Here is a 12,747-nt window from a genome sequence, read left to right as displayed (position 1 = left end):
CAGCACCTACACCTGTGACTCTTTCAGCTCAGGACCTGTGACCCTGGTCTACAATCACTGGGTACTTCTCACTCGGGGTTTCAAGACCACAAAGTCTCCCCGAATGTCCCAACCAACTTTGCCAACATTGCCTGGGATTTGCTTAGAACTACAAGGTTCCTGCTGAGTCAGAAACCCTGTCGGTGGATGAACAGGTGCGGGACACTATGGGAGCCTTTGCAAAAGCAATGAGGAAACAGACATACGAGCCCACTGAGCCATGGAATATGGGGAAGACACCACCCCAGTGAGTGAAGTCTGACATCAGAGGGGCAGCCAGGGACCTTCAGGCAGCTCCACCTTGCATGCCCATGTTCTAGGGGACTTTTCAGGATCCTGGCGTCTCTTCCGTGTCCAGAAGAGCTATGAGGTTGTTGCTCATAAAGGAAACACCAGGAGTGAAAGGGCAAGGCCACCTGGGCCAGGTGACTGTGACCTGCCAATTCCATCGCAGGTGAGTCATCTAGATGATTCTAAAACATAGCATGTTAAGGTTGGAAGGCATCTGATAGAGGACACACAGCCACCTTTGCTAACGGAGAAACTTGAATGCAAATTAGAACAGGATGTTGGCTATGACCACCACTGAGTTAGGATAGAACGGGAAGACAGGAGCAAGCCGGCCTAGCCCTGCCATATAAAAATGATTTTCATACATCCTACTAGCACCATAGATCTCTGCATTCTGTGGGTTCTGTAACCAGAGTCCTGGGGTTCTCTGGGATTCCTTGGACAGGGATGCACTTACCACCAATGGTAGGATGTGGTCTCTCATTCTTCCCCCCCCCCATCCATCTGATCCAATCCAATATGCATTCTGTCTCCCAGGATATCTCAAAATATCTGGCTCCTTGCTGGCTCCCGTCCTTATGTTTAAGCACAGTTATGTGTTCTCTGCCAAGTCAATGGGTACTTGCGGAATGAGAAGCAGTTACAATGTTCAGTCCACTTTCTCCATCCAGAAATCTGGGCGCATTTCAGAGGCTTCTGCATGCAGTTCTTAAATATTATGCTGAATCAACAAAGAATGTGTCGCCAAACTTAAAAGCTTGTGCATCTGGCTGCTTCTCCACCATAGCTCAGAACAAGGGGATACAATAAAGTGGTAGGCTTATAGAGAGTTTTTAACTTTCCTAGAATTACAACGTACATTGAGAAAAATGTACAGAGTCAGCAGGGCTCAGCTCAGGTCATTTCACAAGCCGAGCCCATGTAAGTACCTGGTACTCAGACCATGAACCAGAGTCGTTCCAGCAGGAGAGGAGGCTAGCCCTGGCCTGGAGCCCACACACCTCCTCCCCATGTACTCACCCCACTTCCAGCTTGAGGATTCATGTGTCCATGCCCATGCAATGGTACAGTGTGTTCTCTTTGTGTTCTCTTGGCTTAATTCACCACTACTTCTGTAAGACATTTCATGTTTCATGTATGAGCTTGCTCATTCTCATTCCTATTTCATTTTCAACATACAAACGAACCACAAATTTGCCCTGTTTGTCATGTTTTATATGCCGCTTGCTCTAGTTTGGTGCCTGCTGCTGAGGTAGGTAACATGACCAAAAGTAACTCAGAGGAGGAAAGGGTTCACTTTGTCTTAAAGTTTATAGTCCATCACTGAAGGCGGCTAAGGCAGAATTCAAGGCAGGAATGTGAAGCAGAAATTATGGAGAAATGCTGCTCACTGGCTTGTTCCCCACCTTTAGCTCTCTTCCTTATAGAGCCAAAGCACACCCACAGAGGGATGGCATCGTGCAACCCCATCAGTCAAGACAGCCTCTCACAGACACAGCCACAGGTCTGATGGAGGCAAGTATTCAGTTACTTCCCAGGTGACTCTGGGTTGCGTCCTATTGGCAAGAAAACTGACCTGCACAATGTTATAGAGATATATTTCACAAGCCATAGGATTCACCCATTTCAAGATTTTGAAGGGGCACCTGTTGTCATTTCAGGTAGCTGTGTACCCAGAAGCTGGTTACTGTACGCACGCTAACTTCACAATGAGGGTTTGAGGAATGGTTAAACTGTCATCCAAAGGGGCTGATCCTTTGCACACCCCCGCTGGCAATGGCCAAGAGGTGTAGTTTCTTAGGACTGCCAGCAACACTTGCTATTGTGAATTTTGTAATTACTAATCTCTCGGGCTGGATTTGATGTGTGTTTTTGTGGTAACTCCTCATGATGTGAGAATTGCCTGTGTTTGGTGACTGTTTATCCTCTTTTTGTGTGTGTATGTGTGTGTGTGTAATCTACATGTGCTCACACCTTGGCATGTCAGAGGATAACTTGTAGCACATGGTTTTCTCCTTCTACCATGTAGTTTATGGGGATCAAACAGATAATCAGGGTTGGGTGGAAACATTTCCCACCTAGACATCTCACTGCCTCCCCCCTTCCTCGATCTTTTTTATAGACTTATTTGTATGTTATGTGCATGAATGTTTTGCCTGCATGGATGTATGTGTACCCCATGTGCGTCTGATGCCCAGAGAGGCCAGAAGAGGATGCCATATCCCCCAGAAGTAGAGTTGCAGATGGTATTAAGCCACCAGGGAGGTATTGGAAACTGAACTCTGAACTCACCAAGTTCTCTCGCTGCATCTCCAGCATCCCCTTGCTCCTCATAATCTTCATTGCCTTGACACTCTGCATAATGCTGCACATGTAATAAATATTGGTGCTTATTACATTAGTGATGAATTAATACATGTCAAACTGTAAGAAGGGGGAAATTCTCCTAGTGCCGATCATCTGCATATTTGCTCGGCGGAGCTGTTCATACTCATTTCGTGCCAAGACTGAGGAGCTGCTGGTGTGAAGTACGGTGTCAGCCGTGTGCGATGCCGTTGACAGGTGTGGTGGAAGCTAGCCTGGCTGCGCGGTGACAAAGTGAATTCAAGTGCGCCGTGGCTTCACTTAAGCATCCAGCCGCCGATCTCAGTTCATGGGATCCTCATCCAGCCCCAGCTGGTATCTGCTGAGGCTCACCTCTGTTCCCTGATGAGGAAAGAGGTTCTGATCAAGGGAAGACCATTCACGGAGTCCATGCTCAGTGTCTATGCCTTAAATAGCTGGGGCAGTTTGCTCCCCCTGGGTAGCAATGGCTGGATCTATCAACACTGCCCACTTTCATTTTGTCCTTTTCCTAGGGAGAAGATAGGAGGTCTTACGGGGCAAAAGTCATATTTTCCCAAACCTTTATGGGAACTAGAGGATAATGAGTCCTGAGTTTTATCCATTTCAGACCAATGAGCAGAAGGTTGAAGATTTGTTTGGTTGTGGCATAACTGTGACTATCTGGATAAATCTAAGGATAACTATGGAGGGCTATAAGGGTCTAAGTGTCAAAGACAATGTTCTCATCTCTTCTGTGCATAGCTGGTGTCCAGTTAGGAAGAGTTGCTCGGTAAAAATGGTCCTTTTATTAAATGATTGAGTTGTGGATTGTGTGGTATTTTATGGCATGGGGTTAAACATGGTACACACATGGCCTACCCACAGAGGACATACATGCCTTGAGTCCATAAATAGAGATGAGTTCTTAGCAATTGTCTCCCACAAACCTCTGTATGGATGATTATATGGCATATAAAAGGATTCAAATCTGCTTCTCACATGTCATTTTAGAATGAAGAGAGGAGAAAATGGGAAGAAGGGAAACTAAGCCACTGTGTCAATAGACGGAGGAAATTATTCTGTCTCCAGGGAGGGTTTAACAATTCTAGTCCTGTACGGTGTGAGCAGAGTACCAAGCGTCATAGTCTAAAGGTGTGTGATGGTAAGAGTGGGCTGGATGAGTGGTTCGGGCTACCTTAAACACCAGTTGTGAGATACTGGATTCTAAGTCATGCAATATCTTATCCTATCTACTAAGTCTTGATTCCGTAGAATACCCTATCAATGTGAAAGCTAGTAAATTTAAATAGGGACGGATTTTCAGAAGCTTAGAGCTGGAGAACAAAACATGATTGTTTTATCTGAAGGCTTTTCTGGATCATTATTTCTCAAATTAAGGATGTATAACCTAACAGGTTCTCTCTCAAAGGGCAGCTGAGTCAGGCCACTGAGACTCAGGGTTCAGGCAACCGCATCTCTAACCCCACATCGACTGACTTGTGAACTACCAGGTGTGCTTCAAAGAAGGGCCCATCCCTCCCCTGAAGAGATGCCCGATTCCTTCTAGAACATTCCACAGGCGCCACAGTCACCTTATCCCACTGCCAATGGGTAAGTATAATATTGTGGGACAATCTCAGATCTCTCAGCTCCATCCTGCCACTCTGCCACTGACTTCACTCATATCCTTCCCCGCCCTTGTTTGATCTGGAGGGGAACGGCCTAAAAATAACTCCCCCCCCAAATGTTTGTCTATTGAATTTAAAGCACAGCAACATATTGAGCTCAACAAATAGTTAAGACTCAGCTAGGAGCTTGACAAGGAGCTCTGGCATGTGGCATACCATGGCATGTGGCACACGGAAGCACATGGCACATGGTGGAACATGGCATACAGTGGCACGTGGCACACAGTGGCATGTGGTACACAGTGGCATGTGGTACATAGTGAGGTGACCCTAGATAACAATTTTGAATGTGTATACCAAAAGGATTTTGAGCGCTTTGAACACAAAAGCGGTAAATGTCTAAGGAAACTTCACACAATGTATGCATCTGTTGTCTCATGAGCATAGACAGTGCCTACATTCATCAAAGGAAGGGACGTCTAAAGAGAAAACACAGAAGAACACACACCTAGCCAAGCGAGGACCAGATGTTGTCTGGAGCCTAAGTTGATGAAAACACACATATAAATAAGGATGAGAAGAACAGAACGCTCAAGCTGCTAAGGCAGAGAATCTGCAACTTTGTGCCTGTATCCCCAAGGCATGGTCCAGGCATCTTCTGCCCCAGGATTCTAAACATTACTAAAAATGATGCTTCCAGACCTAGAGAGGCAAATCTTTAGAGACCAGACTCAGACACCTGCCTTGTAAGCTGTACCAATACAAACGAATGTTCAGCACTTTACATGACTTGGGAGGGTCAGAAGTCCTTCTGAAAAGCATGAGAACTAACAATGGTCAATATTTTAAGAAATAGTGAAAGCTGAGGTTATTAGTAAAGTCGGTAAAGCGTCAACCTCACAAGCATGCGTGAGGCCCTGAGTTTGTTTCCCAGAAGCCATGTTAAAACAGAACATAACTGGTTTGGTTCGTGCTAAATCCCACTGTGAGGAGCTGAAGACAGGCAGATCTCTGGGGGTCACTGAGAGGCTACACAGTTTAGGATACTTGGAGAGTACAGGTAAGTGAGAATGTGTCAAAAAAAATCATCAATAAAACAAGGTGGATGGTACCTAAGGAGCAAAAAAGTTCTCTACCTAGCACTAGTCTTGGCATGAATGCGCGCGCGCGCGCGCGCGCGCACACACACACACACACACACACAGAAAGAGAGAGAGTGTGGGGGGGTATGTTCCAAACAACATCCACTTCAGAAGAAGCAGGAGAGTAAAGAGAAGCGAATGGAAGCACTTCACCTTGGGGACCCTTACAGAGAAGGTGACCTGCCCATAAATGCCTGTGGTCCTTCTGCCTTCCCAAGACCGCTGCTTGCCTGCAGGCTACCAACGTGCATAGCCGTGTGTGTGTGTGTGTGTGTGTGTGTGTATTAAGCCTCTTATCTTGTGAGACTTTTCTTTTCTCCCTGCTTTAGTCCCTAGTATGGTAGAGTTGGAGCCACTTGATCTCTTTCTAACCAATGAAACCTGCTTTGATTTAAGTTCTGACCCCATCACAAATTCACCCCGTGAGCCCATGGCAAGTCACATATTAGCAGTGAGCTTCTGTCTATGCCCCTACAGAATAGACAAAATAGCAGACCCTTGTGTGCGGGGTTTGGCCGTCATGTGTGGGAGCCCCGGCATGTAGCCGGTACAGAGTAAAGGGCTGCCGTGCTGGAAACACTAAGGAAGCTCTAGGGCGCAGTGTGATGAGTTGGCCTTTTCCTTGACTTCTCCTTGGTTCCAACAAGTCGCCCTCTCCTTTGAATCTTCCGAGTCAGCTGTCTACGTGGTACAGCAATGAGCTCACTGCACTGCCTCTTGTGAAGCTCTTTTTAAGACACGTCAGCCTGGGACGGCACCGACTCCTTGTGTTCCGATGGCCCCGTGCCAAAGCAAATGTTTAGGCTTGGCGGAGAGCTTGACAAGTCCCAGTCAGTGAGAGTTCTGTGCTTTAAAGAAAAGCAAACCCAGGAGGGTTTTTTTTGGGGGGGGGGGGGGGGGGGTACAGAGAGAGGCTGCTTTCTCAGCAGGCATATAATGGCCGTACAGGTGTACTGCCTCCTGGTGACGTGAGGTGAACATTTGACCCACAGAGCCTGGCGAAGCCATCCCTGGGAGAGCCTGGAGCAAGTGCAGAGCTGCGTGTGTGCAACCCTGTTTGACTTGGCTGTGGTCCCTGCCAGCCTGACAGTGAGTATAGCCCAGAGAAAAACAGCCTTGACACTGACTCTGGTCACTGCCATGCTCCGGGCCCACCTGTGGGTTTCACAACCTCCTTTCTCTTGCCCACAGCATCCTGGCCACTTTAATTTGTGTTCCCAGAAAAGAAAGCTCCCATTGCTCTCTTGCTCTGGCGCTCAGTATCTGGTCCAGGTCGACGCCTAAAGGCACTCACCTGTGTACACCTCCTAGTGCCGGCGCTGGGCCAGCTGTACCCTCAGAAGTCTTTGTTCATTCCGGTCTCTCTCCTGCCTCCAAGCATCAATAAATATGTAAGTTCTATTGCGATGGGGGGAAAAGAAACGAACGTTCAGGAAGCACCTGCCTGGAGCCAGGTGCTTTCACACACAGTGCCTTGCTAATCCCCACAGCAATGCTACAGGCAAGAAGTTAATACCTATATTCATTTGATAAAGAGGGTGGGCTTCCTAAGGCTTCAGCGACCTGGAGACCATCCATCAGTGTCACCCAGATTTGTCCCCAGCCTTCTGAATCTCCATTTAAGGTCTTTGCATTTACTGGGATGCCGCCTACTGCGCCCTGGGAAGAGCAGTACAGGTGGGTTTTGAGGAGTCCTGAGATTGTCATTTTTAGGTGAAACATTGTTTCTCACTCGGTGGTTAGAAAATGAAGGCGTAGACAGGTTGTCTCTTGGAGTGCTTTCGATTTGAATGTGTTATGTATTACATGTGCATGTCTACACTAAATAGAACATGTGTGACACAGTTACCCTTTGTCTCCAGTGATCAGTCAGTAGTCCTGACATGTTGCCCTGCCTATCTTCAGAGGTGAGCAAAGCCGTAGTCTTGATGGAATTTTATGGTGGGCTCCATGATGGCTCCATGATCCAGATGCCTTTCTATCCCCAGAGAAATGGCACAAAAATTCAGTTAATGGGGACCATTTAATTAAAATATTTAAAATAGAACATTGCGTGGCTTTCAGCTCAGCATTGCCTTGGATAATGGCTCTACTCTGGTGTGTCACAAATGAGAGAATCTATACTGAAGTCCCCAAAAGCACAGCATGCTTTCCAGCCAAAATATGTGGCCACACAGACGCCTGCAAGGGTAGCAACAGAAACGACCGGATAGGAGATCATTTGCCAGGGACCAATGGTATGCCACTCTGGGATAGAGACATTTTCATATGCCTAACAAACAGCGCTAGCAGAGAAAGTAGGTTATGTTCCCGTTTTACACCTGGGTAAGCTGAAGCCGAGGAAGCTCACATTTCAGCTCATGGGGATGGATGACTGGAGCGGAACCCCACTGGTTGTTCTAGGCAGGAGACCTCCTGTGTTCTTTTTATCCAGTTCTCAGGCCTGGTCTCAGAGACTAACATGAACACCACAGTGGAGACATCTGCTCTTGACTTTGAAACAGAAAGAAACCCAACACTTACTGAGTAGGCATGACATGTTGGCATGTGGCACATACCGTCTGAAGTCATTCTAGTAGCACACTTTGTTTTTGCGATAGCTTGAGAGAACCGTGTCTGAGGAATCAGAAGAAGCCTGTTGTGTGGTGAGCAGAAGTTTGAACGTCCCATGGTCTGTCTGTCTGTCTGACTGTATGTCCTATGTGTTACCACTGTTATAGCAGGACAGTGTTTCTGAGCTGCTCCACTCCCCCACCCTGGAACTGCTTCCTTGTTTTGTTTCTGGCAAGAAAATAGATCTGCTACCCGTACAATCTTCAGGACTCACTTATGTTGCAGGGGGTGGGGGGGGGGAGAACCTCAACTAAATAATGGAAATAAAGAATGCTAAAAATAACTGTACAGAGTAGAGCATTTTAGATCGTGCAATTGCCTAATGTCTACAGACCCATGTTTCCATGGCCTGGGAGGGGCCAAGTACAACAAACCTATCCTTTCTGCCCTCCAGACCTAAGTCAGGTCACTGTAGAGAGTGGAGTATGAAAGTCTAGGGTCTGTTCCTGCTGCCTCGCTGGTGGGTGCTGCGATTATAGGTGACCAAGCTAAACAGAAGAGCAGGCTTTGCCCTTGGGGGCCTCCGTGCTCTTTCTGGTGTTTGTGACACATCAGAGTTGAATCATCATCCAAGGAAAAGGAGAACCACAGGAGGGGAACCACAGGAGGACATGCTGAAGGCTGCTGGGTTTGGACTACTTAAAATATCAAACAACCTTAAAAGAGGCCTCTTAAGAATACATTCGGACAGCCATCTTGGAATAATTTATGGAACCAGCTTGCTATTAAAATCAGGTTGACTCAACTAGATAGCTTATAGTCTTAAGGTAACCACTTATGAGAGAGAGAGAGAGAAGGGAGTGGGAGAGGAAGCCGGAGAGAGAGGAAGCAGAGACAGGCTGTTGCAAATGAAGGAGGCATTGCTCGGTGTTCCAAGGCTCTCCCCAGGTGCAGCAGAAGCGGTGCGCGTCTGGTGTTTAAACCTCCTTCTACACATGCTTCTTCCCTCATTCCACGTGATCACGTGTGTCTCTAACCTCTACTTACTTACCAAAATGCATGACAATCTGTTCAAAGGAACACGAGCTAATCCCACTTTAAAATTAGGCAATTGTCAAATTGCTTCAAGCTGCTAAAGAACAATGGCAGGCCATCTTCTAGGCTGCTTCTCACCCCTTGGAATCCCAAACTTGACCCCGAATCATTCACTTTCTTAAATCAGCAAGGGCAAAAAAAAAAGAAGAATTAATGGAAAATATCAAGTTTTAGAGTTGAAATGGAGACCTCACGTTGCTCACTGACTTAAGAGAAAGTAAGCTTTTGGAAGTTGTTTGAACACAGGTGCACAGGACCCAGCCATTCTCAGGCACCTTTTGGCTCCATCCCAAGTCCCTCGTCAAGAGGACTTTGTGTGCCTTACAAAGGAGGAAGCTGCTGGAAATTGTGAACCATGCCAGTGAAGGAAGCTCAGGGTAGGTGTCTCCCAGAGGGCTAGGACCAGAGGCTGTCAGCACAAGTCAGTTTTGTAAACATGACGGCTAACCCCATGGATGAAGAAAGCAAAATACCAAACACGTGTGGTTCAGTGGTTTCACACAGACTGACAGAGAAGGAATAAATACAAGCTAGATTAACGGAGGTGGAGGTTGGCTATGCCTAGTGTATGAGGCCAGGTGGAGGCCCTATGTAGAGTTAGCATGTTGGAAGGAATATTCCAGATTCTAAACCCAAGGCTTCCACCTGCCAACCCAGGAGTCAGCCATCCCAGGGTGGCTTACCAAGAGTCTGGTTTCACTTCTTCATAAGTCACATTGCTACAGAACCCTTCTACTCGGACGGAGAATCAGAGTTTCAAAGAAGACAGATGAGAGTCAGTATTTCTATAGAACGTCCTGGATTTTCCTAGGGCCCATGGCAGCTTAGTGATTTCATTTCCATCTCTGATTTCACAAATGAAAACCACAAGAGGAGGAGACTTAAGAGACACTGGCCTAAGTTGTTCAAAGTCCCCCCTCCCCGGCTGATGGCTGCACTCCTGAAGGACCTGGACCTCCAGATCCTGTGGTGCTATCCCAGAGTCCCTTGTTCACGGGGCAGCCGACTTTTCAGCTTCCTGGGTCCTGTGTTGCTGGCCTCTTTTCAGGTCTCTCTGTGAAACCCTTTTGTTTAAGAAGACGGATCTCTTCTTCCTTGGCGGGCTGCCTTCTCTTTCACCACAAATGGTTCTTTGAAACCGAGTTAAGCATTCCTAAGGATCGCAAAACCCATCCTAATCACAGTGCTGTTTCCCCTTGTGAGCTCCGTGAGGTGTCCGAGTCATTTTCGTCTTGCTGGGAGCTGTGTCATGCCACACCTGTGGTCCTTGTGATATAGTCAGCGGGATTGTTTGATGGACAGAATCCTTCCTGTTTATTTGTTTTTACCAATTACCTAAACGAATGTTTATCCTGGTCCCTAGGTAAGACGGCAGACTTTTTTTATGACGGTCTGGTCGTAAGGACCCTGGTTGATCATAGCTACTCCATTCTGCTATTCCCAGGTCACTATGCCCAGCAGGCCAGCACACTCGAGTTTTCCAGCTTACAAGATAATTTCTCTTTCATAGTCAGTGGCACCCACTTTGCTATTTACCTATGGCCCAAGGATTATAGAACTTCCCCAAAAGCCATGATGTCACCTTCCACCCTGAGTTGTAGAGATGCACGGGAAAGGGACTAGAATTCCTTAAGGACCTTGCCAGAGAAAGGTGGGTGAGTGTCAGTTCTCACTGTCTCAGCCAGGGAGGGCACAAACAGGCAGTGCAAATAGAAGAATCCATAAACCCAGGGAAACCTTAGAAAGACATGGACCATTTCCCTGGGAAGCCCGTTTATCACAGAAGGAAAGGAGAGCCATTTGTGGCTGTCGTGAAGGATGCTCTTACAGCCTAGGTCCACTAGCGTGGTCCAAGGCTGAGCAGTGAGCAGAAGTTAGCCATACTATAAATGAGTGCACACCTATGTGAGTATTTGTATCATGACCTGCAGCCTGGACCAGCTGGCACATGGCACTGACCACAGCACTTCCTAAAGTACAAATATGAATCCTCTTGTCCTTTCATGTCTCGGCATCAACATTCACAAGAGTATTCTGCTTGTCGGTCACTTTGTGTTCATTATCTTTTACGTTTTTAGGCCAGCGTCATTAACAAAGTAAAACAATAGAAAGAGATGGTGAGTTAAGGCATTCTCAAAACCTGGACTGATCTTGGCAGTGGTCTGGTCACTGAACAAAACATACACAGGGAAGTTTAATAAAGAATTATTAACCACAGTTAAAAAGTAATAAACAATAGAACTTCAGTCTCCTAGAACGGAAAGAGAATTCTACAGAAAAAGGAAGATTTGGAAAGGCATCAGACATCAGAAGGGAAGGTTCAGTGTGGCTTGGAACTGGGTGGTCAGTAGCAAGCTGGAGTCTAAATCCCAGTGCAGAGGAGGATAGGTGACCCAGCAGCAGGGCACACTGCTAGATCATGGCATAAGGGTTCAGAACTAGAAACCCATACAGGAAGAGGGGAGGGAACTGGGAACTAATGAGATCATTGATATGCGTGACTCTCTAGATAGCAAGTAGTTGGCACAGAAGGGCTGTAGCTGTCCTGGCAGCTCCAGGCAGGATGCCTATAATGCCTGTGGTCTCTAGCCTCCATGCCAAGGCCATCAGAGGCCAGTGTTTCTAGGGCTGGGAAGGTGTAGAGTGAACACATCTAAGGCTAGAGTCTGGTGGGGCCTTCTTCCTTTGGTTTCTTGATGCCATGATCCAAGGTAGGTTCAGACTCTGGGTGACTGTATCAAGCCCCTGGGCCCTGCACAAACCCTTTATGGAGAAAGCTCTCACTGCCTTCTCTTTAAAAGCAGCCCTGTGGAATTCTGCCTCCTCCATCAGGTCAGAGATGGATCTGACTCCCAGAGGAAGCAAGCCCATAACTGCCACAGCCCTGGTGAGGGTTCCTGCTGGGTATCGACCCTGGAAGTACCATTCTATCTCGCCTCCATTCTTTTCTTCAAATAATTCCATGATGACTTGGAAATGATTTTGTGTGATCTCCAAAAATTTGCCATCTATGATTTCACACTCAATTTAGCATGAAAAAAGTGTGTGTGGTTCTGGACTTTGAACTCAGAGCTTTGTGTGTTAGATGGGCACTATGTCACCAGCTCCATACATCTTACTGGCATGATGACGAATCATTCATACATCCTCTCCAATGACAGTTTTTTTTGTACACATTGCCATCTATAAGCTGGTTTTTCATCAAGAGTCATTGCCCAGTATGATGCCCTGATCAGTGCTCTGGCCATTTGGGGCTTCTTGAGATCTTCAACCTGCCCAGAGGCACCGAGTTAGGAGCCTTTGATTTTACTCTGCCTAGAATTCCTCTCTGCATTTGTCTTTAAGGGTTTCCTACTTCCTGGGAGGTTCTTCTCAAATACAATAAAAGCAAAGAAAATATGTGTCCTACGACACCCCCACCCCAGCACACAATCCCATCTCCCCCTTGCTCTGCATGTCAATCTTCAGCACTGAGGGATCTCTCACTTGTTCAAATACTTCCTGTGCAGCAGGGGTCTGTTCCTGTTATGAAATGTGGGGGGCACAACCTGTGCTCCAAGTCAGTTCTAGCCACATATCCTAAATAATCTAATTAAAAGAGCAAAATAAAAAGTAGAACGTAAGAAGAGTATTTGACATGGGCACACTGAGGAGACAAAGAATTCTAGCAGCCC

At 46.9% G+C, this 12,747-nt stretch overlaps 1 long non-coding RNA gene across 1 annotated transcript in view; it reads right to left on the bottom strand.

Moving 5' to 3' along the window:
- Positions 1-2,641: 2,641 nt before the first annotated feature.
- The window catches only part of LOC119807624, an 89,111-nt gene continuing 79,005 nt past the window's right edge, over positions 2,642-12,747 (bottom strand). The window contains exon 3 of the long non-coding RNA XR_005284321.1: positions 2,642-3,036. This is a non-coding gene — a long non-coding RNA (uncharacterized LOC119807624). The remainder of the gene's footprint in view (positions 3,037-12,747) is intronic.

This window comes from Arvicola amphibius, chromosome 2, assembly GCF_903992535.2.
Source record: "Arvicola amphibius chromosome 2, mArvAmp1.2, whole genome shotgun sequence".
Taxonomy (NCBI): domain Eukaryota; kingdom Metazoa; phylum Chordata; class Mammalia; order Rodentia; family Cricetidae; genus Arvicola; species Arvicola amphibius.
The sequence above is the reverse complement of the archived record's forward strand: the minus strand, read 5'-3'. Positions and strand labels throughout refer to the sequence as shown.